The sequence below is a fragment of the Podarcis bocagei genome, assembly GCF_964188305.1.
Source record: "Podarcis bocagei genome assembly, chromosome: 4".
Classification (NCBI taxonomy): domain Eukaryota; kingdom Metazoa; phylum Chordata; class Lepidosauria; order Squamata; family Lacertidae; genus Podarcis; species Podarcis bocagei.
In genome coordinates this window covers 9,147,667-9,173,899 of record NC_138128.1, presented here as the reverse complement: position 1 = coordinate 9,173,899, position 26,233 = coordinate 9,147,667, and the positions used below count along the sequence as shown (strand labels likewise).

The window sequence follows — 26,233 nt, the reverse complement described above, 5'->3', positions numbered from 1 at the left end:
ACTTTAGGGCTTTAAAGGTCAACACCAACACTTTGAATTGTGCTCGGAAACGTACTTCTGGTGCAACGGGACACTGTGATGGAAGCCAGAATGCATGGAAACACCATTTACCTTCCTGCTGCAGCAGTTCCTATTTATCTACTTGCACTAGTGTGTTTTTGAACTGTTAGGTTGGCAGGAGCTGGGACAGAGCAATGGGAGCTCACCCCGTCGCGGGGATTCAAACCGCCGACCTTCAGATTGGCGAGCCCAAGAGGCTCAGTGGTTTAGACCACAGCTCCACCCGTGTCCCTACACATAATTCTTTTTGTAAACAAAATCAATATCTGAGTGGAGTCAGGCGTGCCCTGTGGTTGCTCTGTACTTGTTTCAGACATGAAATAAAGCTCTTCTCTAGGTGGTGTGTTTTGGAAGCCTAATTGTAGCAGTGAGAGTGTGGCAAAGAGTGGGGGAGACACCACAGACCAGAGAAAGAGACCCCCGTGAACCAGATATGCCCCAAAGGTCATCAGTTCCCTATCCCTTATCTAAGCCCTCCATTATACCCACTTCCACTTCCCAAATTTTGATCTGCTTTGTCTGTGCAGAGTGTGATTGATCCTGCTGTCTTCTCTGTATCAACATGCATTGAAAACATGTATTGGGCTAATAAAGCTTTGAGACTTAAACGACCTAGCACATCATTTAGCAGTGCAGGTAAAAGTCTGCTGGGTTTCATTCAACATATTGCTTTCTGGGCCTTGGATTCCCTCCACTGTTGTTGGTTTGCCAGTGCTCTGGACTTATTGGAACAGTTGCCATGGAGCAGGAAAACCAGGAGAATCCAGTCTGCCTTAAAGAATCCTGCATTACTTAAACTAAAAGGCTAAAACTATCCTATCAAAGCTTCATTTTAAGCTGCAAAGGGATGCGCTCTGCTGAGCTCAGGAAGGATAAAGGTAAAGGGACCCCTGACCATTAGGTCCAGTCACAAACAACTCTGGGGTTGCAGCGCTCATCTCGCTTTACTGCCCAAGGGAACCAGTGTACAGCTTCCGGGTCATGGGGCCAGCATGACTAAGCCGCTTCTGGTGAATCAGAGCAGCACACGGAAACACCGTTTACCTTCCCGCCAGAGTGGTACCTATTTATCTACTTGCACTTTGACGTGCTTTCGAACTGCTAGGTTGGCAGGAGCAGGGACCGAGCAACGGGAGCTCACCCCGTCGCGGGGATTCGAACCACCGACCTTCTGATCAGCAAGCCCTAGGCTCTGTGGTTTAGACCACAGCGCCACCCACATCCTCAGCGCCACCCGCTGATAGTATCTAATGAATACAGTGGAACCTCAGTTGTCAAATGTAAGACAGTTTGACTTCCGAAACGTTTGACAACCAAGGCGCAAAGGGTTATCAGCAATTTCCATTGAGAAAATTGAACACACCGAGGAAGCCATTTGACTTCTGAGGCACAGTCAAAAACAGAAGCAATTACTTCTGGGTTTTCGGTTTTCGGGTTCCGAAACGTTCAGCTTCCAAGAAGCTCGAAAACCGAGGTTCCACTGCAGATCCTCTCCTAGCATCTATTCACATCCCTGCATATTGTGGCTGGGAAACAGTTAAATTTGGCCCTATAAAAGGCATGGCAGTACTGGGGATAGTCAAATTCAAGGTAAAATCTATGTGGTGGTGGTGGGGTGTGTTTGTGTGTCCCCTTCCCCCACTGCCTGAATTGATTTCAGTCAGGGCTAATTTTTTTGTATTGCAGATTATGCCTTGCCTCGCATGGCATGTATAATATTCTGCTAATTGAACGTAGTAATAAGGGCAAAGATGGATAATGGCGTGTGCAGTATTGAGTTGCAACTGCACACTGCTCTGTAATCAAGACTAGCGTTCTTAAGAACCAGTATAATGTGTCTTAAGCGGTTTCTAATGTATTCTTGGAAATGCCAGAACAGGCTTCCCCTTCCTTCATTAGAATCCGTGTGTGAAAGATTCCCTGTCTTCAGATTTTGACCTTTCGAAAGCCTGAAGGGCAGAAGTAACATTATTGTTTTAAAACACGAGGCCGAGAGTTCCTTTACCGTTCATTCGGAGAGTAAATCTATGCTGACAACCCTTTGGGGCTGCGATCAGGTCTCGGTTTTTTAGAAAGTGTCTGGAGCGCAAGTCTTGCCTAGAGGATCCTTAGTCCTAAGTGTGCGCAGACAGGTTCAGATTACTTAGTGGGAAGAGAAAAGTCACTCTGCACATGCCACGGGGCTGTTTTCCTTTCTGTCTGCCACGGATGCATCCCTGATCCTTAATTGTAAAGCAAGGAGCAGCTGGGGAAACACAGCTAGATTGGTGCAGTATAAATAATAAAATTATTCAATGGTACACTTATGCACTCAGATCGTGCTCAGAGACTCTGTGCTCAAATATTCGCAAATGGAGCGCCAGTACCGACATTCAGGTTCTAGGCTGAATTCCTTGCACATATTAGCAGCTCTCCATGCGGGCAGACATGAGCTCTATGAGCACAGGCAGTGACTCCCACTGGTTATCCCACCTCCTTCTCACTGCCCGTGGGGCTAGGAGATTGGGATTGGGTGATACTGACCAGGTAGGGTTGCCCATTTTTCAACCAGGCCCTGTAACTGTGTTCTTAAGAGCAGTGCAATGTGCAAACCTTAGCAGCCGATAATTGCTCATCTCAAGTTAAGTGAAATGCTTAACTTGCTGGTTGCAAATTCTGTGCCAGTTTTGAGATGCAAAGGAAGCTTTCGGGATCTCAAAAAACGTTCCTTAAAACCCCTTTCCCCTGATGCTGACACATTGTTTGGCCCTGATCCTTGCGGCATCCTAGAGCAGGCATAGGCGAACTCCAGCCCTCCAGATGTTTGGGACTACAATTCCCATCATCCCTAGCTAACAGGACCAGTGGTCAGGGATGATGGGAATTGTAGTCCCAAACATCTGGAGGGCCGGAGTTTGCCTATGCCTGTCCTAGAGGCATTTTAATCATTCTGCTTTTTACAGACCATGTGGCATAGCCAATTAGGGACTTATGCAGCCAGGCTATCTGATACAGCCAATTAAGGATCGCGGAGTCAGCAAGATGACATCATGACACCATATAAGCCAATCAGATTCTGCCATATGGTTATGACATCCTGAAGCCCGCTCAGAATGAACAAGAACAGGAAGCACTGCCTTCACTCTGAATGAGGAGGGAGCTGGCTGATGCTCCAGTCCATCTGAGTTGTGCTGTGGCTCAGTTTTAATGCAACAAGACAGGAAGTGTCACCTAGTTGCCTTGGCGACATGGGAACAGGCTTCTTCCTAACTGCCCCAGCACAATTTCAAACCTATCTGTGATACCCTCTCCCTATTTCCAAGAACTGAGAGTTCTGGGAACTGCAGTTTGTTAAGGGGGCTGGGGGTGTGGTTCTGGGAGGGAGAAACTACGGGACTCTTTGGGGAAAGATAAGTGTTATAATGTCAACTGGATATGCTTTTAATACATGATGAGTCTCTCACAGACATCCTAAAACAAAGCCTATTTTTCCTGGTCTATTTGCAGACTTACAAACAGCTGCTGATTGACATGCTGACATGATAGCCATCTTCAAAGATCTGAACAGCCTTTCTCAACCTGTGGGTCCCCAGATGTTGTTGGACTACAACTCCCATCACCCCTAGCTAGCAAGGCCAGAGCTCAGGGATGATGGGAGTTGTAGTCCAACAACATCTGGGGCCCCACAGGTTGAGAACCGCTGGGGTAGAAGATGGAACAGGCTTGTTTTCTGCTGCTCCAGACGCTAGGACCTGAATCGATGGATTCAAACTGCAAGAAAGGAGATTCTGACTCAACATCAGGAAGAACTTTCTGAGGGGGAAAGCTGTTTGACTGTGAAACAGACTTCCTTGGACAGTGGCGGACTCTCCTCGGTTGGAGGTTTTCAAACAGAATTTGGATGGGCGCCTATCGGGGGTCCTTTAGCTGTGATTCTTGCATTGCCAGGGGCTGAAAAAGATGACCTTTGGGGGTATCTTCCAACTCTACAATTCTATGATTCTATGGCCTATCAACCACAAATACCTCAAAGGCCACCTTCAGCATAAGAATGACTCTCAGTGCCATTCCTTGCGGCGGTGAGTTCCATCTTGCAGACTCCCCTCCCCTCATCCCATTAAAACAAACGTACCTTGCTAGTGCTGCCCCTCAAGTTGCCTTGTGGCCTGAAGCACAACTCCCCTTTGTTGTTCTCCCAACAAATTATACCCTCCCCTCCGCACATATATATCCCCTCCTGTCCCTCCCCATCGACTGGCTGTCCTGTTTCCGAAGCTGATTCCAATTCCTCCTTTTCCTGTCCCTCTTCCCAGTCTGTGTGGGTCCCTCCCTCTGTTGCATCCCTTTGTTCTCTCCAGAAGTTGCTGGTTCCTCTCCATTTATTATCTTGCAACAGAGACTCTCTCTCTCTCTCTCTCTCTCTGCTTCCCCCTCCCCGTGATCCATAATGAAGACGTTAAATAGAAACACACACTAACACGAGGCCCCTGGTGCTCCCAGCCCCCTCCGCCACTGTTCCTTCTCCTCCTGGCTCAGCAAAACGCCGTTCTCCATTACCCTCTTTGATTCCAGGTCTTTAAGCCAATTTTCTACCTACTTGTCAGTGTGTATAATCTCCAACTAATGTTTCTCTTCTCTCTCTCTCCCCCCCCCCCCGCTTCTTCCCCTGCCTTCATTTGCAGGGTTCTGAGAGAGAAGCAAGAAGCAAACTTCACAGCAAATCTGTCTGCACCAGAGTGACATCTCCTGTCAAGCTACTTCTGTCAAGATCCGCCTTTGATAACTCAGCCCCTAGCTGGCGCTTGTAGGGAAGCAGCATCCGCGGCTCCTTGCAGCTGTCTGACATTTATTTTCTGCTTCATGTAGGTCACCCCAGCTGGCCAATAAAGTCCAGAAACTCCCCACAACCACCACTCTGCAAAGAGCTCACAGAAAGGGTGGTCTACATTTCCCCTCCTAAATTTGCCCTGACTTTTTCCAAGAGCTTAGTTCTCTATGGTGGTGCTTTGCAGAATATTTTCCTTTTTCTTTCATTTTAACACAGAAAATAGTTCTTCCAGAGTAGATAGAAAGGGGGGCAGACCTGGGAAAAGTCCTTATTTGTGCTAGAAAAACCATTGTTTCAGTGACACTTCCCCCCTCTTATTTCTTCTTCCCCTGCTTGGTTTAGTCACACGAGCAATCCCAACCAATCAGGGATCACACAGTGTCTGGATTGTGACACTTGGCCACATTACTGATTGAATTTGGCTATGTAATGTAGCAATATGCAGACAAAGCCAATGAGAACGAAGGCAATGCTTCTTGGATGAGTCACATGGGTGAACTGAGCCAATCGGGGATCATGTAATGAGCAGGATGAGGTCATCACTAGGAGACTACTTTACCCAAGTGTTGAATTCAATCTGTGGCATCTCACCAATTTTCAAGAGGTTTGCTTATGCATGACGACAGCCCCTCCAACGCAGCCACCTCAACACCCACTGGTCTAAAGGCAGAACTACATGTTACACCACCAAAGAAACTGTAACTGACACGTCACATGGTTTTGTGGATGGTGGAACAGGGAAGGGGGTCATTTTCAGAGGAAAATATGCAGGCAGGAGGAGGGTGCTTAGCCCTTCCTATGCCTATCAATTCCTCCCTGCAAATTCCACCTCCCATATACAGTGGTACCTCGGGTTACATACGCTTCAGCTTACATACGCTTCAGGTTACAAACTCCACTATCCCAGAAATAGTGTTTCAGGTTAAGAACTTTGCTTCAGGATAAGAAAAGAAATCGGGCTCCGGCGGCACGGCAGCAGCAGCAGGAGGCCCCATTAGCTAATGTGGTGCTTCAGGTTAAGAACAGTTTCAGGTTAAGAACGGACCTCCGGAACGAATTAAGTACTTAACCTGAGGTACCACTGTATTCCTTCCTCTAGCCAGGATTATTCCAGCTTGACTGGTGGAATATCTGTAAAGAAAGAGAATTGATCAGCAGTGCATCTGTAGAGGAGAACCACCTAGTGTGGAAGGGGCTAAATACCCGTCCTTTCCCTCTTCACTCTTCTCAGAACCATCCCAGCGTCTGCTTTGCAATGTGCAACTCTGCCCCCAAAGAAAACCAATTTTGCAGAAGCAGAGCATCGTGAAACTCTAGCCACATCCACACCGCATGTTGAAAGTACTCATGCTCCACTTTAAGAGTCACGGCTTCCCCCAAAAGAGTCCTGGGGATTGTAGCTTGCAAAAGGGGCCACGGCTTGTTAGGAGACACTTATCTGACCACAAATCCAAGGATTCTTTGCAGCGGAAGCCATGACTGTTCAAGTGGCACATGAGCTCTTTGAACGTGTGGATGTGGCGCCCCTTCCTCGTCATTTCAAAAGGGAGAGTGGCAACGGGCTCCCCAACCGTCTGGCCTTCATGGCCTGAAACCCAGAACTTGCTCTCTTCTGTTCCATTAGCAGAAGCCATCAAATGTTCTTTGCAGTCCTCCTCCTTTGCAGCCTCACACTGGGAACATTTCCCTTGGGGTGAGAGTCCCACATAAACTGAGCCTTTGAGATAAAACAAAGGGTGGGGGAACAAGGGGAAATGAAAACCCTGTGCTTCCACATAGAACATTTTGATGAGCATGAAGATCACCCTCCCCCTTGGACTACCCCTCTCCACCCCCTGCCACCCCAGGTCACATCTGAGCCCCCTTAAAGGAACAGGCCACTTGCTGAAGGATGTTAGAGAGGGTGTGAACAGCTGCAATGGACAATGGCTAGAGTCATACCTCCCAAGTTTATCCTTGTTTATCAGGGATGTCCCAATTTGAACCTAGTTTATTTTCCCCCCAGCAGATGTGCCAGAGCAACCTTGGCCAACCTGATGCCCATTATGGGAGTTGTCTTCTAAAACATCTGGGGGGCACCAGGTTGGTGCAAGCTGTGCCAAGGGGATGGAGAGATGACTCCAGTCCTTGCCACTTCCAATGTGTGTCCATCCATAAGTCCCCACTGTCCAGTTTCCACATTAATTTGCATTTATAAAATAAGTCGCTTTTCTCCAAAAATTCACTTTTCGAAATTCATTTTTGTTTGTTTTTAGTTGAGAGCTGCGTGACAACATTTGGAGAAATGCAAAATCTGATTGAAAGCTGCCTTCCAATCCACACATTAATTATGGAAGGTGCAGATCAAGACAGCTCATGTTGGAATTTCTGAAGATGGGATTTCTCGAACTCCTCCCCCTGTACCACCAGGATATGTGGTTGACACAGATACTCCTGAGCCTTGCAAAATATCTGATGGGTGCATCTGTCTGGGTGATCTTTCGCTTTCCTCTACTTATGTCAGGCTTGGATTTTGGGTGTTACGGTGACCAGATGCAGAGAAGGACGGGGTTCTTACAGCACCTTTCAATTGTTGTGTAGGAGAGGAAATGTCTCCTGATGCAATATTCACCATAGTATATTCAAGGCAATACACAATAGGCCACAAAGTAATGCAAACCATAACTCCTTTTCCCACCCCTGCATGACAGGTTTCCAAGGGGCGACCTGGAGACCTGCCCTGCACCTTTAAATCACGGGTGACGTCTGCAAAATTCTCTGCATCTGAATTTCTTTCTAGATTTTGTTGATCCCAATTACTCATTCTTGCAAGCAGAGCAGCACTAATATATCAGCAACCCGGCATTCTTTTCTTCTTTTTAATTTCTGAATTTTGCTCAGGCTGCTGCGATTCATGTCTTCCTTTTGTTTTGTTTTCACTTACACATTACTGATGTGCACCAGTGCATATGTGCATTGATTAAATCGCAGCACAAAAAGGAATCATGATGCAATCACGAAAGAGCATCAAGATTACTTTTCTCTCTCTTTTTGGCACGGCATTAATCAATATGCGTATACACTGCCGTCATGGTATGTTAACATGGGGGCCTGGGGGCCTGAAAGGTGGCATGGAAAGAAATCCATAACATAATACACAAAGCCATAACTGGGAGGGACAGGACTGGCTAGGGTTTCTGCCCTGGATGAAGACCACAGAGGGGCACCATTGAGGCTCCCAGCCTGTGTGTGTGTGTGTGTGTACGCAAATACACATGGGGAGGTGCCAAACTGGGTCTTTGACTCGGGTGAAATACAGTGGTACCTCGGGATGCGAACGGGATCCGTTCCGGAGCCCCGTTCGCATCCTGAGTGGAACGTAAGACGCAACGGTGCATTTGCGCATGCGCAGGTCGCGTTTTGCCGCTTCCACGCATGCGCACGACGTCATTTTGAGCGTCTGCGCATGCACGAGTGGTGAAACCCAGAAGTAATGCACTCCATTACTTCCAGGTTGCCACAGAGCGCAACCCGAAAGCGCTCAACATGAAGCACATTCAACTTGAGGTATGACTGTAAAGCCTAGTTTCGCACCTATAACACAATGAAATGGGAAGAATCTGCTCATTCCTTTAAATTACTCAGTGTAGTGAAAGGCGAGGCATCCCTGCCTCTTCTCGCCCCTCTCCTCCCAATCAGCTGCCTCACTGTGCAGAATCCAACCTCAGCTGCAACAAAACATGTCTCTCCCATATTGATCATTCCCGCCACAGCAAGCGCTGTAACCTTCCAACGGTTTGACTTCGCCCCATGGGCATAGCCAGTATTTATATTACCAGGGGGTGGGGGGGTGCAGGAAAGCCACCTGTCAACATCCTCTGTCTAGCAGATTTGGAATGAAAAGTCTCTACGACAGTTGTTTTAAATTACTTTCTTTTGACCCCAAGTGCTCAGAAAAACCTGTCAAAATCTTACTACAATTTCTACTTTTAGTTAAGTATTTTTCTTTATTTACTTGATTCAGGAGGGGCAGCTGCCTCCTCCCTGACTTCATCCGTGTCCCAGAGGCTGCTCCCACTGGCCAGTCTGGCAGCCACATTCTGGACCTTTGATGGGCTAAATGATCTGGATCTTGTGGGTCTCAGGAAGCCCCTTTCCCCTTTCCTTACCTCTCCCTGAGATCTCATAAATGCTCTTTGTCCTTTCCCATCCCCCTTTATTTTTACAGAATGGACACCCTTGTCCCTCAGCCGTGCCCTGACAGTGCAGTGCTTTTGACATCTGCTGTGTTCCTTCCTCCTCTGTGCATTGCCACTGTCAGGTAAAGACATTTTTACTTTTGAAAAGCCTTCGCTTACGATAGGCAAAGGCCATCACTCAGAAGTTCCTCAGAGTTAGTTTTTCCTCTCCTTGGGGGCTGCTGGAGTGTGCCGTTTCCATTTACCGTCTTTAAGACTGCTGATATATTTACTGCTTTGATCACTACATTTCTAGATGACTGAATAGAGTTGGATAGGGGGAGCAAGCAAATGAGTAACCAAATAAACGATTTCAATTATTCGTATCCCATGTTTCCATCGGGCTGATGTCCAAGGCAGCTTATGTAACAATTAAAAATCAATGCAGAAAAGCCTGAAACACATCATATCAATAAACCAATTTAGAAACTCATCAGCGTAACAACAGGTGGTTTAAAAAAATCCACAGCCAGCAAAAAGCTTTGGTGAGTTATTCTTTTCGTCTGCCCTGATCCTTCCAACATTATGCTTCATGTAGTGGTGGGGAAGTTCTATTATGATCAGAGGGAGAGAAAAAAGAGTCTCCCTATCCATTTCTCAACACCATAATTGTCTACACCTCTTAGCATGTCCCACACCCCCTTCCCCAAACTCTTCTTTTTTCCCAAACTAAAAAGCCCTCAACAGTCTAACTTCCAACCCCTTGGTCATTTTGGCTGTCCTTTTCTACAACCTGAAGATTCCTCTTGTGCTTTAACTTGCCCATGGCAATCCATGCTCTGGTAACTTCCATATTAGACTGCTGCAATGCACTCTACATGGGGTTGCAGCTAGACTGGTGACTAGGAGTGGCTGCCAAGACCACATAACATTGGTCCTGAAAGACCTACATTGGCTCCCAGTACATTTCTGAGCACAATTTAAAGTGTTGGTGCTGACCTTGAAAGCCCTAAATGGCATCAGCCCAGTATACCTGAAGGAGCATCTCCACCCCCATCATTCACTGAGGTCCAGCGCTGACGGCCTTCTGGTGGTTCCCTCACTGTGAGAAGCAAAGTTACAGGGAACCAGGAAGAAGGCATTCTCGCTAGTGGTGCCCGCCCTGTGGAATGCCCTCCCATCAGATGTCAAGGAAATAAACAACTATCTGACTTTTAGAAAACATCTGAACGCAGCCCTGCTTAGGGAAGTTTTTAATGTTTGATGTTTTATTGTATTTTTAAATTTTTGTTGGAAGCTGCCCAGAGTAGCTGGGGAAACCCAGACAGATGGGTGGGGTATAAATAATAATAATAATAATAAATTATTATTATTATTATTATTATTATTATTATTATTATTATTATTATTATTATTATTAGGAAACATCAACAGGTTCAAAATAAGGCAACCAGATTATTGGCTGGGGTTGCCTTGAGAACTCAGATAAACCCCTGTTCTAAAAAATCTGGATTTGCTGCCAGTTCAATTTCATTTGCTCACACTGGAGTTTAAAGCCCAAAAAATAACTTAGGTCCCAAATATCCTAAAGATTACCTCCTTCCCTAAAGACCCTCCAAGGTTTTAGGATCAGCTTAGGGGACCCTCTTGGTAGTTCCACCTCCCTAACATATTCAGGGTAGTGGCAGCCCCTAAGTTGCAGGACTCCCTCCCCACAGAGGTGTGCTTGGCAACTTCACCATGCAGCTTTCAACAAATGCTGAAGATGAACCTCTTTAACTGACCTTTGACACCTAAAAAGTGTGTTTTCAAGGCCCGCCACATTCTTGTGACTGTCATCTGTTTTAACTGTTTTAAATCCTGGGTCTTAAATTGTTGTAACCCACGCTGAGACCTTCTGGTGATGATGAGGTTGGTAAATTGTGATGCTGCTGTTGGCATCCATCTGTCTCGAGAGACAATGGAGTTTGCCTCCAGGGGAAAAGTCAAAGCAAAGTGACCTTCCCAGGGTGCAAGCCTGGGCAGCGTGTATGGGGGTGGGGTCCTGGGCTGCCCAGACAACAAGACCTTCTCAGTCTCGCTGATGTGATCCAAAGGAAGGCAGGGCAATATGTTTGGCACCAACCTGACTGCAGGAATTGCTGCAAGGAGATGTACAAGGCTCCATCCAACCACCTTGGGGGTTGGACTCCACTCCAGATTTGTGTAGGGTTTACTCAGAAAACTCTGGTCCTAGACCTCCACTGCCTTGTGGGACATCTCTGGGGAATTATGATGAATATGATGGCTTTACTGTACCTGGGGAGGCAAGGCATGGTAGCTTCTCACACCTGCTGCCCTCCCCATCCTTTTGTCTATTCCTTCACAGCACACCTGTTCATGACCACAGATTGGGGAGAGGGATGGATGGAAAGACTGGAGGCAGGAAAAGGCAGGAGAGAACCTACTGCTGCCTCATCTGGTTAAAGCGGTGGTGAATCTAAGGTACAGGGGGAATCTCTCAATCGCATCCTAGCCGGTTTACTTATCTCAACGCTCTTTGATGTGAGGTTAACAGAGAAGGGGACAAAAGGCCCCATTTGCAATTAGATGGAATCTCTGCACTGGAGCGCTTCAATTAGAATGCAGCTTTGGTTTACAAACACACATGAACACACACCTGTCTCCAGTCTAGCTGTAAAGAGAAATGAACCCCTTTTGGACCGAGGAAACAATGAAGTGGGAGAACGACTGATCTCAAAAGCAGCGTTAAGTCTATTTTATGTTTTGCTGCCTCTTTTATGGGCAGAGGCTCCAGGTTATGCGGCAATGAAAGGTACAGTTTGTGGGATGCTTTGCAGGGAACCTTGACAGTTAAAAGTGGTGTGGAAGTGTTTTAAATGAATAGTGTGGATAAGCCCTATGACACGCTGCAGGGCTTGGGTGGCAGATGTAGCGGGGACACAGGGAAGGCACCTTGTTGTAGAAACTGTTCCCTGGAAGCAGAATGCTTGAAAACCACTGAGCTTCTGTGTGTGTGTGTGTGTGTGTGTGTGTGTGTGAGAGAGAGAGAGAGAGAGAGAGAGAGAGAGAGAGAGAGAGAGATTTCCCCAGGATGAACATAAGCTTACGCCTTCTTCCTCGTCTTCTTCTTTAAGTCCAATGAGAGAGAGAGACGTAAAGGTGCCACTAGGGTGTCTGCAGTCCATTCCCTCTGACTGCAAAACCCTCCCCTCTAACCATCTTTAGAAACTGGTGCCCGAGTTTGATTTTAATTTTCCTCTTCCCTCCAAGTCCCTTTTCCCTTGTGTGTTGGTTCCCTTGTGTGTTTCAGGGGTTTTTTTTATAGATTGTAAACCGACGGATAGGGACTGTCTTGTTTTGGCTGCACGTACGCGGGTGGCGCTGTGGGTTAAACCACAGAGCCTAGGGCTTGCTGATCAGAAGGTTGGCAGTTCGAATCCCCGTGACAGGGTGAGCTCCCGTTGCTCAGTCCCTGCTCCTGCCAACCTAGCAGTTCGAAAGCATGTCAAAGTGCAAGTAGATAAATAGGTACCGCTCCAGCGGGAAGGTAAACGGCATTTCCATGTGCTGCTCTGGTTGGCCAGAAGCGGCTTAGTCATGCTGGTCACATGACCCGGAAGCTGTACGCCGGCTCCCTCGGCCAGTAAAGCGAGATGAGCGCCGCAACCCCAGAGTCGTCCGCGACTGGACCTAATGGTCAGGGGTCCCTTTACCTTTAAGCTGTTCTGAGAGCCTTTTGGGCTGAAAAGCCAGGTACAAATGTGCCAAATAAATAAATACACAATCCTACTGGTGGCTGCACGGTTGTGAAGAAATGGCACTCTGCTCATAGAATCATGAAATCACAGAACTGTAGAGTTGGAAGGGAACCCTGAGGGTCATCTAGTCCGATCCCCTGCAATGCAGGAATTTCAACTAAAGCCTTCAGAGCAGGTGGCCACCCTCTGCTTAAAGACCTTCAAGGAAAGAGAGTCGACCAGCTTCCGAGGGAGACTGCTCCACTGTTGAAAGAAACCTTTAAAAAACCACCCCAAAAACACTTCCATGATGAAGAACCAGTCTGTTCCGGCTTGCTAAAGGCCCAGCTTTCCAGCAGCCATCAGATTTTAAATATATATATTTAAGCCTCCCTCCTGGGAATGTTTGGGAAGAAGAGAAGAAGAAGAGAAGATCCCCAAGAGGCGCCCGTCTGCGCTCCAGGCCCTGCGCGCTGCTTGGAGAACCGGCTGCGCGCCTCTCGGGGCGAAAAGCGCCGGCGTCACCGGAGCCTCTCTCCGCGGTGGCGAGCGGGAGTCTGGGCCCGGGGCAGGATCCCACCTCCAGCCCCCGAGTTCACATCTGGTCCTGCTGAAACCCAAGCCGAGCCTGGGAAGCGCTGCTGCTTTGCGCGTGGCTCAAAAGAGCCATTTCACCCCCTTCCTCCTCCTCGCTCGGTCCCAAACAAGCTGGGGGGCTGGAGAGGCTCCTGTCGTCGACCCCTTCCTCTCCTTCCTTCCTTCCCTGCCCGCCCTTGGCCCCGGGGGCAACGAGTGCCTTCCTGCTGCCCGCTCGCCCGGGCTCCCCCGAGCCTCCCTCTTTCCTTGCAGTCTGGCACCTGATTCCACTCCAGAGAGTCCGTAGCTCCTGTTGTCTTTTGGGTAGGGAGGGAGAGGGCAGGATCTGGTAACAAAGAGGACACCGCGCTTTGTGTGCGTTTCTAGCGCAGCTGGCGCCAGTTTTGCCCAACCTGACGCCCTCCAGCTCTTTTGGGGGGACTAGAGCGAGATGAGCGCGGAACCCCAGAGTCGCCCGCGACTGGACCTAACTGTCAGGGGTCCCTTTATCGTTACAGCTGGGGCTGATAGGAGTTGCAGTTCCCCCAAAAAACTATGCCCTCCAACATTTATCCATTGAAAATAGGGACGTCCTATTTCATAATAATAATTTTATTATTTATATCCCACCCATCTGACTCAGTTGCCCAAGCCACTCTGGGCAACTTCCAACATACAGTGGTACCTCGGGTTACATATGCTTCAGGTTACAGACTCCACTAACCCAGAAATAGTACCTCGGGTTAAGAACTTTGCTTCAGGGTGAGAACAGAAATCATGCTCCGGTGGCGTGGCGTCAGCAGGAGGCCCCATTTGCTGAAGTGGTGCTTCAGGTTAAGAACAGCTTCAGGTTAAGAACAGACCTCCGGAACGAATTAAGTACTTAACCTGAGGTACCACTGTATATAAAAACATAATAAAACATTAAACATTTAAAAACTTCCCTATGCAGGGCTGCCTCCAGATGTCTTCTAAAGGTTGTATAGTTATCTCCTTGGCTGGGGGGACGGGGACACATAACTCCATAGCCTCCCACATTTCTCCGATGAAAATAGGGATGTCCCAAGGAAAATCGGGACATCCTAGGATCAAATCAGAAATTGGGATGGGGTCTGTAAATCCGGGGCTGTCCCCAGAAAATAGAGATACTTGGAGGGTCTGCCCAAGATGAGGAAGCCCTCTCTGGTTCCACACCACGGACTGACCACGAAAGTCATGGGGCAAAGGCCAGAGGATCTTAAAATCATAGAACTGTAGAGTTGGCAGGGACCCCGAGGGTCATCTAGTCCAACCCCCAAATGAACGAATTCCTATGCCCCACAAATAACCCAGAGGTGCATTTTAAATAAAAGCACACATTCTACTCATGTAAAAACACGCTGATTCCCGGACCGTCCGTGGGCTGGAATGAGAAGGCGATTGGGCCGCATCCGGCCCCCGGGCCTTAGGTTGCCTACCCCTGGACTAGATCCTCAAGGTCCCTTCCAACTCTATGATTCTATGATCTCCAAAGAGCTCTGTCTTTTGATGGGATGAAAGAAGCACCCCCCGGTGATTAAGCTGCCTGAATTCACCAAAGTCAGCTGATTAAAGAAATCTGAGTTGATTAATTGCACGAGCTTAAATTAATCAATTAAATCTGCATCAAAATGCGTATGAATAAAACAACAGCTTTGAAGAATACGTTCATTGTTTCAGTAGATCACAATCTTAAGAAGAACGAAGAAGACATCCCTCTTCTAGGACTGTGGTTGTCAGCTGAAGCTTTTGTATTAAAACATAATTAACTTTTAATATGTGTGTGTATATATAAATAAATAAAATATGCATTCCAATTAAGTACAGGGCACACCTTTTTTTTTAGTCAAGTCAAAGTTTGTTTGTTTCTAATCTGTTTCTCTTTATGACTATACTCGCAATTTATTGCAATACGTCTTATTGCTTATAGACGTAGACTTTGCATGAACAAGTATACAAAATATGCAAAATACAGTAGGTTATATATTTATGTGTATGTATCTGGATAATAATAGAATCATAGAGTTGTAGAGTTGGAAAGGACCACAGGGGAAAGTTAGATGACCCTCGTGGTCCCTTCCAACTCTACAATTCTATGATTATATAAAGGGAATCTATGACTGGGAGTCCTGAAGGGATTTTATCATGGATTCACCCTTCCAACAGAGGGCCTGGATGCAAATAGCATCTCATGCTGGGAAGTTTGAGGAGGGTGACCAAGATGAAGAATGTTTGAGGGAGTTGGGTATGTTTTGCCTGGAAAATAGGGGACAGAGAGGAGACATGATAGCCATCTTCAGATATCTAAAGGGTTGTCACATGGAAGATGGAGCAAGCAGCTTGTTTTCTGCTGCTCCAGAGGAGAGGACCCAAACCAATGCCTTCAAGTTGCAAGAAAGGAGATTCCGACTAAGTATCAGGAATGACTTTCTGACGATAAGAGCTGTTTGACAGTGGAACAAACTCTCTTGGGCGGTGGTGGAATCTCCTTCATTGGAGGTTTTTAAACAGAAGGTAAAGGTAAAGGGACCCCTGACCATTAGGTCCAGTCGTGGCCGACTCTGGGGTTGCGGCGCTCATCTCACTTTATTGGCCAAGGGAGCCGGCGTACAGCTTCCGGGTCATGTGGCCAGCATGACTAAGCTGCTTCTGGCAAACCAGAGCAGTGCACGGAAACACCGTTTACCTTCCCGCAGGAGTGGTACCTATTTACCTACTTGCACTTTGACGTGTTTTTCAGCTGCTAGGTTGGCAGGAGCAGGGACCGAACAACAGGAGCTCACCCCATCACGGGGATTCAAGCCACAGACCTTCTGATCGGCAAGTCCTAGGCTCTGTGTGGTGAGCCAGTGTGGTGTAGTGGTTAAGAGCGGTAGTCTTGTAATCTGGTGAACCGGGTTCGCGTCTCCGCTCCTCCACAGGCAGCTGCTGGGTGACCTTGGGCCAGTCACACTTCTCTGAAGTTTCTCAGCCCCACTCACCTCACAGAGTGTTTGTTGTGGGGAAAGGAAAATGTTAGTCGCTTTGAGACTCCTTAAAGGGAGTGAAAGGCGGGATATCAAATCCAAACTCTTCTTCTTCTTCTTCTTCTTCTTCTTCTTCTTCTTCTTCTTCTTCTTCTTCTTCTGTGGTTTAACCCACAGCGCCACCCACGTCCCTTTTTTAAACAGAAAGTGGATGCCAATTTGCCATAGATTCTTTAGCTGAGATTCCTGCATTTGCAGGAGGTTGGAGTTGACCCTTGAGGCCCCTTCCAACTCTACAATTTTCGAATTCTATGATTGGATGGCCCCAGGTTCTAGGGTTTTGATAAGGAGCATTGTGTTCCAGTGAAGGAAAAGCTCCTGCAGGAACTAGAGGCCTTTTCTTTCCAGCAGCAACAACTTCAATATCTCTCCATTAAAATTCCCATCCCGCCTTGGAGATGCCTCTGTTCCTCAGTGCCAAGATCTGTGGTGTAGGGGGTGGTCTTGGGCCCATCCTTACTTCTGCTTCTCCCATGCTTAGAAAACACGCGTCCGATAAGTTTTCCACTTGTCCCACGCTTTCGAGGCATGAGCCCGAGAGATTTCACGCCAGAAAAACCACTCTTTAGCAATTGCCGTTTGCTCCAATTCAGTGCTAAACCCCAGGTTTCCCCAGAGGGGAAGTGCAAACGAGCTTTGGCTAAGCTCATCATCTCTTGGTTCTTGTGGTAGCCTGAGCATCCCAGGAGAACGCTGCTCCCCAGAGGGCCTGGAAAGGGCTCTGCTTGCCAAAAGACAAAAGAGTACTGCTTTGATGAAGAATTGCCAGGATTGTTTGGGAGATGGTGCAAGATTATTTCCAGGGTGGCACAGCCCGAGACTTGCCCCAGCCATGGCTTCCTTCAGCTGCCCGCCTTTGGAGGAAATTTTATATTTTTTAATTATTTTGACGGGGTGCCTGTTTCCCCTCTTAGTTTTGTGTTAGAAATCTCCAACACAACTCCTTTGCCGTTCAGTTGGTTGCTGAGTTCTCCCCTTCCCCGCCTAGTCCCCTCTCCCTCTCTCCCTCTCCTGTCTTCCTCTTGAGTCTTATTATGCCAAAGGAAAACAGTTTCCAAGTCAAATCTCTGAGTTGCAGCATGCAAGCGAAGACTCATTTGACTTTCAAATCTCTGAGAACCAGAGAGGTATCTTCTCTTCTGATACAAACAAACATTTCAGGTAGAGGCAGCTGGCAAGGTGGGGGGGAGGGAGGGGGGAGGTTGGCGGGCTGTGAATCCATTTTTGGCACTTTGTTTCAGTTTTAGGTTTCAGAGGGTTTCCCCCATCCTTTTATTATGGCCCCTTTTCTGCTTTCGACAGCCTGTGTTCTCTCCACGCAGCTGGGGTGACCGCCACCAGCTTCCCCCTACTCCTTGCGCATCCTTCTTACATTTAAAAACAAGCAGGCAGGCAGAAATTCCACCTAAGAAGATTCCACCTAAACATTCGGAAGAACTTCCTGACAGTAAGAGCTGTTCGACAGTGGAATTTGCTGCCAAGGAGTGTGGTGGAGTCTCCTACTTTGGAGGTCTTTAAGCAGAGGCTTGACAACCATATGTCAGGAGTGCTCTGATGGTGTTTCCTGCTTGGCAGGGGGTTGGACTCGATGGCCCTTGTGGTCTCTTCCAACTCTAGGATTCTATGATTCTATGAAATTCAATTGGTGAAGATGAGATTGAAAGCATCCTTTTTCATTTTCAACTCATCACCATTTGTCATCTTGTCTGAATTGAGAATGGCTAGCTTTAACTCTGGTTTCTCTCCAGAGGATCATAAACCATAGTTTGTAATGGGGTTGTTCAGACAAACCACTGAAAAATTTGAGTTAGCCACAGTGTGTATGAAACAACAATCTACAGTTGTTGATTCTCCGGTTGGTGGTAGCCTTGGATATTTTGTCTCTTCACCAACATGGCTTGGCTCCTTTGTATGAGTTGTATTAATGTATCTATGTGCTGTATTCAATTGCATTCTATATTGAATAGATCCATTAAATTAATGTTAAATTAATGTACTTAAGTTAGCCATGTTAAGTATAATTGGTTTAATTGACAATGAAATGGTGAATGCCTGTGTATTGCTGAAAAGGCTTCAACATGGGGATTTTTCATGGGGCTATATTAAAGCCAAGAATGGTCTCTTTGAGCTTTAACTGTGTTGATGATTAACTGTTGTTGTTTTCTGCTAGCTAACATGTGAGTGTTTAACCTTAGATCACATGGGAGGCTATTGAATTGCAAATCACCGTTTTGAAGGGAGTTGCCCTTGAGTCTTTTGTTCCCTGGCTCCATGAAGTAAGGATATGAATGAAGCTCTCCAGGAAAACTTCTTCAGGCAGAATGGATGCCATTAGGAGAGTGACCTTTGCTTCTAGGTCTGTTTGGATTAGTTCATATTTTGTAAGATGCTAAGCCTATGTCTTGGACTGGCGCCTGTCTTATGGAGCTGTTTGGATGTATCATTTGATATTTTAATTCTGTTGTGAAGAAAGTTCTGCAAGTAAATTTTAATTAATCTTATGGGCCCTGACAATGTTTTATTTCCAAAAAGGAGTCAGTTTTCATGCATCCAGTCACTCCAAACTGCACAGTATACTGCACAGTTTAATTAAGCCATGTCCATTCATTTCAATGGGTCTAACCTATGCCTAACATTGGATACACCCTACCTCTGCTTTTCTCCCCTGACATAAGGACTAGAAACTTGCTTTTAAAAACAAAACAAATCCCTGAAAGAAGAGATGCTGGTCTATGAGCCAGCCCTCTCCCCCTCTCCCTCAGTCCCCAATTTCTATGTTTCCACAGCAATCCCACAAAACTACAGGGTGCAAGAAGTTCTGGGCTGCAGCGAGAGCTGTGAGCTGTGCTTTAGTACATTTCAAGGCATTTGCATTTAATTTAAAAACAGTGAGGAGGGGTCATTTGGATTCACCGATAGATTCATGAATCACAGTCACGTGTGGATTTTAAATACAATTTCCATCTGAGCTGTCGCCCACCACATGGTCTTCAGCGTAGCAGCAGGAAACGCAGAGACAGCTGCTGAGTTTTAATTCGGAAACCTTTCAAGCTGCCTCCCATGTTGAGGTCATATTGGAAGAACCCGTGACAGTCTGCGGAGAACAGGCAAAGCAGAATAGCTCTCTCTCCCCCACCTCAATTAAGTTTTGAAGAACCTGCTGGGAGGCCAGCTTAGGACTCAGCTGTGAACCCCAAAGAACTGAATGGGACTCATATCCAGCACAATCCTTCCCATTGAGATTCAGAATGGGGGGTGCCATGTCTGCATGCCCTTCTCCTGATGCCATCCAGAACAGGGCTTACTCCTGTGTAGTTGTGCTGAGGATGATGCCCTTGAGGCGTTGGGGAGGGCGAGAAAAGAGGCTTAGCCTTTGGCCAGTCAAATAATAAGTGTTTCTTTTATATAAGTATCAAGTTCTCAGAACAGCCACGCCGACTGTTCTTTCCCCCTTTTAAAGATGCGTTTACTGAGTTTTCAAAAACAGCAACGTGCAAACAGCAAAGAGCAATGGCTGTGTGGGGCATGTATGTCATTGTTGTGGCTGGCTTCCTTCTGTCTCGAGAGACAATGGAGTGTGCACCTCCGGGGCCAAGTTAAACTGCTTCATCAGCAGTACCAAAGTGACATCCCTGGGGCGCAAAACTGGGCAGTGTATTTTGGAGTCCTGGGCTGCCCAGGTGATAAGATGCTTCCCTTTGCCTCACTGCTGTGGTCCAAAGGAAAGTGAAGAAATGTGTTTGGCACCAGCTTGGCTGCAGGAGTTGCCAGTAGGAGGTGTACAAGACGCCATCCAACCAACTTAGGGACTTCACTCCAGATTTGTGTAGCATTTGTGTCTTAGCTTTTTCTTCTCTTGAAGATATCCCACAAGGCAGTGGAGGTTTAGGGTCAGATTATTGCTTGTCCTAGATGGGCCACCTTCCCAGGTGGGCAAACCTCATCCACCCCTCACTTCCTTCTACAGTGTGTGCAGAAACCGCCTTCTTGACTTTTGGACCCACTATTGGTCTCGTCCATTCAGTCCACCAGAGCCTGTCTTCACGTGCAGAGGAAGTCCTTGATTCACTGAGCACTTGAGACCCATCGGCTACCCTCACCCGGTTTAGCCAGCCAGTCAAAGCCATTGCTGGCAGCATCCAGGAGCCACAGGTGAGAGCTGAGTGCAGGGTGGGGACCAAAGGTGGACAAGCTACTGCAAAAGGTTCACAATGAGTCCACCACCAGAGGCGATTGCCCCTCCCCTAACACTCCATACACCTTATTAAGATGCATGCACCTTATACAAACATTATTAGAGATTCAGGTAGGTAGCCGTGTTGGTCTGATGCAGTCAAAATAAATAAATAAAATTTTAAAAATTGTCCAGTAGCACCTTAGAGAAAAACTAAGTTTGTTCTGGGTATAAGCTTATGCACACAAAAGCTTATACCCAAAACAAACTTAGTTGGTCTCTAAGGTGCTACTGGACAATTTTTTAAACATTATTACAGTTTGAATAAGGGACGTGGGTGGTGCTGTGGGTTAAACCACAGAGCCTAAGACTTGCCGATCAGAAGGTTGGCGGTTCGAATCCCTGCGACGTGGTGAGCTCCCGTTGCTCGGTCCCTGCTCCTGCCAACCTAGCAGTTCGAAAGCACGTCAAAGTGCAAGTAGATAAATAGGTACCGCTCCAGTGGGAAGGTAAACGGTGTTTCTGTACGCTGCTCTGGTTCGCCAGAAGCGGCTTAGTCATGCTGGCCACATGACCCGGAAGCTGTACGCCAGCTCCCTCAGCCAATAAAGTGAGATGAGCGCCGCAACCCCAGAGTCGATCACAACTGGACCTAATGGTAAGGGGTCCCTTTACCTTTACCTTTACCTTTACCTTTACAGTTTGAATAAATAAAAAAAATTCCTTCCAGTAGCACCTTAAAGACCAGCTAAGTTAGTTCTTGGTATGAGCTTTCGTGTGCATGCACACTTCTTCAGAAGAAGTGTGCATGCACACGAAAGCTCATACCAAGAACTAACTTAGTTGGTCTTTAAGGTGCTACTGGAAGGAATTTTTTTTATTTTGACTATGGCAGACCAACACGGCTACCTATCTGTAGTTTGAATAAAATAACTGGAAGGTTCAGCGTACTTTTGCAGACATCAGAGCCAGCGTGGCAGAGTGGTTAGAAGTTTGGGAACCTGTTTATCCAGCTGTGAAAGGCCATTGGTACAAAGATGGCTTCAGTCGTTGCTGGAAAGTGCAGACAGTGGGCACCTGAATGCTATTCCGAGAAAAGGACCAATCCCACTGGGAGCCCTGTTCTGAGTTCCTGCAGGTTTGGCTCCTCACAGACCCCAGTAACCTACCAGTTACGCAAGGAATCAGGCGGTCTCTCAAGGGCCTTCTTTGGTCTCCTGCTTCTGTGAAGTTTTGTGGCACGAATAATGCTCTTGCCTTCTGGAGCATTCCTGAGCCTGAAGAGTGTTATCCTGGGCTTGCATCTTAAATAGAAGCATAAGCATCTCTCCTGCACTTTCAGATTTGGCAGTAATTCAATTTGCATTTCTGCTCGCTGCCTTCTTCATATCTCAATACCGATAGAAGACGGAGGTGGGGGAGGCAGGAGAAAAGGAGGAGGACTCCACAAACAAAAGGCCGACTTAACCACATCGGAGTCCCCCTCTGCCTGCACTACAAATGTATTGTTCTTCATGTTGTTATCTGCTCCGAGGCTTTGGAGATAGCAGGGTGTTAGAAAACTTAAAAGAATCGAGGCAAATCCTGGTGGATTAAGGGAGGCTTGCACAGGCAAATGGCCTCCACATGGTCCCTTCTGACTGTCCCTGGGTAGAGGGGATGTGTATAGAATAGCACACTAAAGCAAGCATTCCCAAGCTGGTGCCTTCCGGGGATTTAGGACTACAGCTCCCATCAGCCCCCAGCCAGAACAGCTCCAGGAATACCAGACCTGGAATACTGTGTCCAGTTCTGGGTGCCACAATTTTAAAAGGATGTTGACAAGCTGGAATGTGAGCAGAGGAGGGCAACTAAGATGATCCAAGGGTCTGGAAACCAAGCCATATGAGGAATGGCTGAAGGAGCTGGGTATGTTTATCCTGGAAAAGAGGAAACTGAGAGGAGACATGATAGCCATCTTCAAATATCTCAAGGGCTGTCACATGGAGGATGGAGCAAGCTTGTTTTCTCCTGCTCTGGAGGGCAGGACTTGAACCAATGGCTTCAAGTTACAAAGGAGGAGATTCCGACAAAACATCAGGAAGACCTTTCTGACAGTAAGAGCTGTTTGACAGTGGAACAGTCTCCCTCAGGAGGTGGTGGACTCTCCTACTTTGGAGGTTTTGAAGCAGAGGTTGGATGGCCATCTATCATGGATGCTTTAGCTGAGATTCCTGCATTTCAGGGGGTTGGACTAGATAACCCTCGGGGTCCCTTCCAGCCCTACAGTTCTGTGATTCTATGATTCTGGGTAGGGCTGCAGAAATATTCCTGCCTGAAACCCCTGATAATTTGAGTCCTGCCCTGATTCACTCACACCCACCCACCCATGGTAGAAGACAACATGATTTGATTCCCTTACGCCTGCCAATAGTGACTGGACAAAATCACCAAGCTGCTATCTCATTCGGGATGCTTCAAGAGGAACATTTACGGAATGTCTTCTACGATTTGTTTTCGGGGAGGTTATACAATGTGGAGTCAAGCTACTGCTGTCAGGTCAGAACATAAGAAGAGCTTGCAGGATCAGGCCAGCATCCTGTTCTCACAGTGGCCAACCAGATGCCTGTGGGAAACCAGCAAGCAGGATCCGAGCACAACTCTCCCCTCCTGTGATTTCCAGTAGCTGCTATTCAGAAGCATTGCTGCATCTGTAGCATAGCATATCTATCATGGCTAGAAGCCACTGATAGCATTACCCTTCATGAATTTGTCCAGTCCTCTTCAGTGGTGGGCTATTGTTTCTGTTTGTTACTATGAAGCTGTCCCAGAAACTCCAGCAGGTGCAGAATGCTGCAGTGAGGCTCCTCACGGGGTCTCTGCTATGGGAGCATATTCACCCAGTGCTTCTCCAGCTGCACTGGCTCCCGGTGGAATACAGGGTCAGATTTAAGGTGCTGCTTTTGACCTTTAAAGCCCTTCACGGCCTAGGACCCTCGTACCTACGGGACCGCCTCTCCCGATCTGCCCCACGGAGAGCCTCAAGGTCCATAAATAGCAACACCTTAGAGGCCCCAGGCCCTAAGGAAGTCAGATTAGCCCGAACCAGAGCCAGGGCCTTCTCAGTGATGGCTCCAGCCTGGTGGAACACTCTCTCTCATGAGACCAGGGCCCTGCGAGATCTGATTTCTTTCCGCAGGGCCTGTAAGACAGAGTTGTTCACCTTGATCCCCTCCCCCTTCTTTCCTTTTTCCTTTCTCCTTCTGTGATGGAACTCCCCAAATAGGTCTTCCCTGGCTTTTTTTCTGGCCCATGTAGGACCAGTCTGGATAGTTGGCCTTGGTGAAGATTTAACGTTTTCATTCCCAAAAAGTTTTTGATTTGAGTTTCTACTGAAATGAGGCTGCATTTTAATGTTGTATTTTAATCTTGTTTTTAAGTTGTATTTTAATCAATTGTTTTTATACCTGGTGTTAGCCGCCCTGAGCCCGGTTGTGTTTTTATATTGCAAAAGAATCCTCAGACCCCTGTAATCCTCGGATGAAGGATGGTATAGAAATTTTAATAATAAATAATAATAATAATAATAATAATAATAATAATAATAATAATAGCATCCATCCAAGTGACTGGACATGCCTGCCTCCCTGGGAGTGAGCTGTTTTGTCTGTGTGCCTTTTCCAGGGTACAGCTGCTTGACATTTCCAATTGTCCTGATTTAGGCTGTGCTTGCAAACTGCGTTATATATATATATCGGGCTTCATTTTCTGTTGTGTTGTTTTTTCTTGATATTGGTTTTTATGGCTCTTATGAGCAGCCCTGGGAATTCTCTTGGAGTGAAGGGCAGCATAAAAATGGCTTCAAAGACATAAAGGCTCCGCTGGCTGCTGGTGTTTAATGCAGGACAACTCTCTGCCTCTCCTCTTCCACAACAGCTAAACTCAACGGCTCAATGCTCTCTGCTGGTTTAAGCTGCAAGCGCAGAGCCAGCAAGAGTTGGTGCCATTGCTGTCCTGCCAAGCCTTCTGCCCTCACCAAGCCTCCAATCAAACTGCCTCTCCCCCCCCCCCAGTCTTCTTTAGAACATACTTCATTGCTCCAGTTAATTCATTTATATTCATTTTCTTACATTTATATCCATACACCTTTCTTCCGCCCTAGAACCCAAGGTGAAATACATGCATACCTGTCAACTGCCCTGGGGAAAAATGGGCCATCCCGTTTTTTCTCCTGAGCAGCCAAAATGGCTGCCACAATCTTACACAATTTTGGGCTGCACTTTGGGGGGGCACGGCACCTCAAAACATGCAGTTATGGGCACTGTGCATGAAAAAGCATGGTTTTTTTGGGGGGGTAGGATCTCCTGTGGGTCACATGACTCGCACGGGAGTGCGGAACCAGAAGATGGCATCCTAGATTTGGGGCGTGTCGGAAGGTATGTGTCGACATGAAGGGCCGCAAGTCCAGCTGGCTATCCCCGGCTGGGCCGTCTCCTTCCAGCCGTCCTGCCGCAAAGACCCATCGCCTCGCTCCAACGTAAATCAGCGACCCGGGCTTCAAAGCCAGGGCACACTATCAGCAGATTGAACTGCCCACACAGAATAGGGGTGAGGCTTGTGGAAGCATACTATAACTACAGATTTATTAAGCATAAATCAGGACAAAGAAACTTGTCTCTGTCTCTCTTCAACTTCCCAGAGATAACCGGGGGGGGGGGGAGCAAAAGCTATACACATCGGAAGTTCCCAGCATACTGTGCTGGAATGTAAACAGACACGTGACATGCAACAGTTCCACACGTCTCCTCCTTAAGGTGGAATGGAAATCTCAACAGTATGTACGTGTGGTTCCCAGACAGTCTCCCTTCCAGGCACTGACTGGGTCCAGACCTGCTTAGCTTCAGCAAGGTGGCAAGAACATAAGAAGAGGCTGCTGAATCAGGCCAATGGCCTCTCCACCTCCATTGTTCAGCCAAGACACTGAGGTCCAGCTCCGATGATCTTCTGGCACTTCCCTCATTGTGAGAAGTAGTTACAGGGAACCCAGAAGCAGGGCCTTCTCAGTAGTGGCACCTGCCCTGTGGAACACCCTTCCATCAAGGAAATAAACAATTACAGGCAGCCTCCTGTTTACATACCTTCAATATGTGTGTGTGTGCGTGTGTGTGTTTGCACTGCGCCAAACCCGGAAGTGACCCAAAAACGTCATAAAGACATCACTGAAATGTCACTAAAAGGGCAGAGCAGGGGTGGAACAGAGTGTTTGCAGGCTTTTTCAATGGGTTTCAGTCACCTGCGATTTCACTGACACGCACTGTGCCTTGAAATGTGCATAAACGGAGGGCTGCCTGTATTTGACTTTTAGAAGACATCTGAAGGCAGTCCTGCGTAGGGTTTTTTTTAAAATGTCTGATGCATTGTGGTTTGTTTGTTTTTTACATTCTGTTGGAAGCTGCCCAGAGTGGCTTGGACAACATAGTCAGATGGGCGGGGTACAAGTAAAAAAAGTCATCATTATTACTATCTAGTCTAGCATCCTGTCTTGCAGCGGCTGAACAGAGGCTGAAGGGAAGCCTGCAAGCTTGACCTGAGTGCAAGAGTGCTCTCCCCTCCTGCGGTTTCTAACAACTAGTATTCAGAAGTATTACTGCCTCCATAGCATAGCATAGCCTTCATGCCTAGTAGCCATTGTTAGC

The 26,233-nt window shown here is 47.3% G+C and overlaps 1 long non-coding RNA gene across 1 annotated transcript; it reads left to right on the top strand.

The window, feature by feature from the left end:
* The first annotated feature begins 9,510 nt into the window (after positions 1-9,510).
* Positions 9,511-18,881, top strand: LOC308585202. Its single transcript, XR_014007145.1, has 3 exons — positions 9,511-9,569; positions 11,393-11,508; positions 18,580-18,881. It is a non-coding gene; the product is annotated as an uncharacterized lncRNA (long non-coding RNA).
* Positions 18,882-26,233: the final 7,352 nt, after the last annotated feature.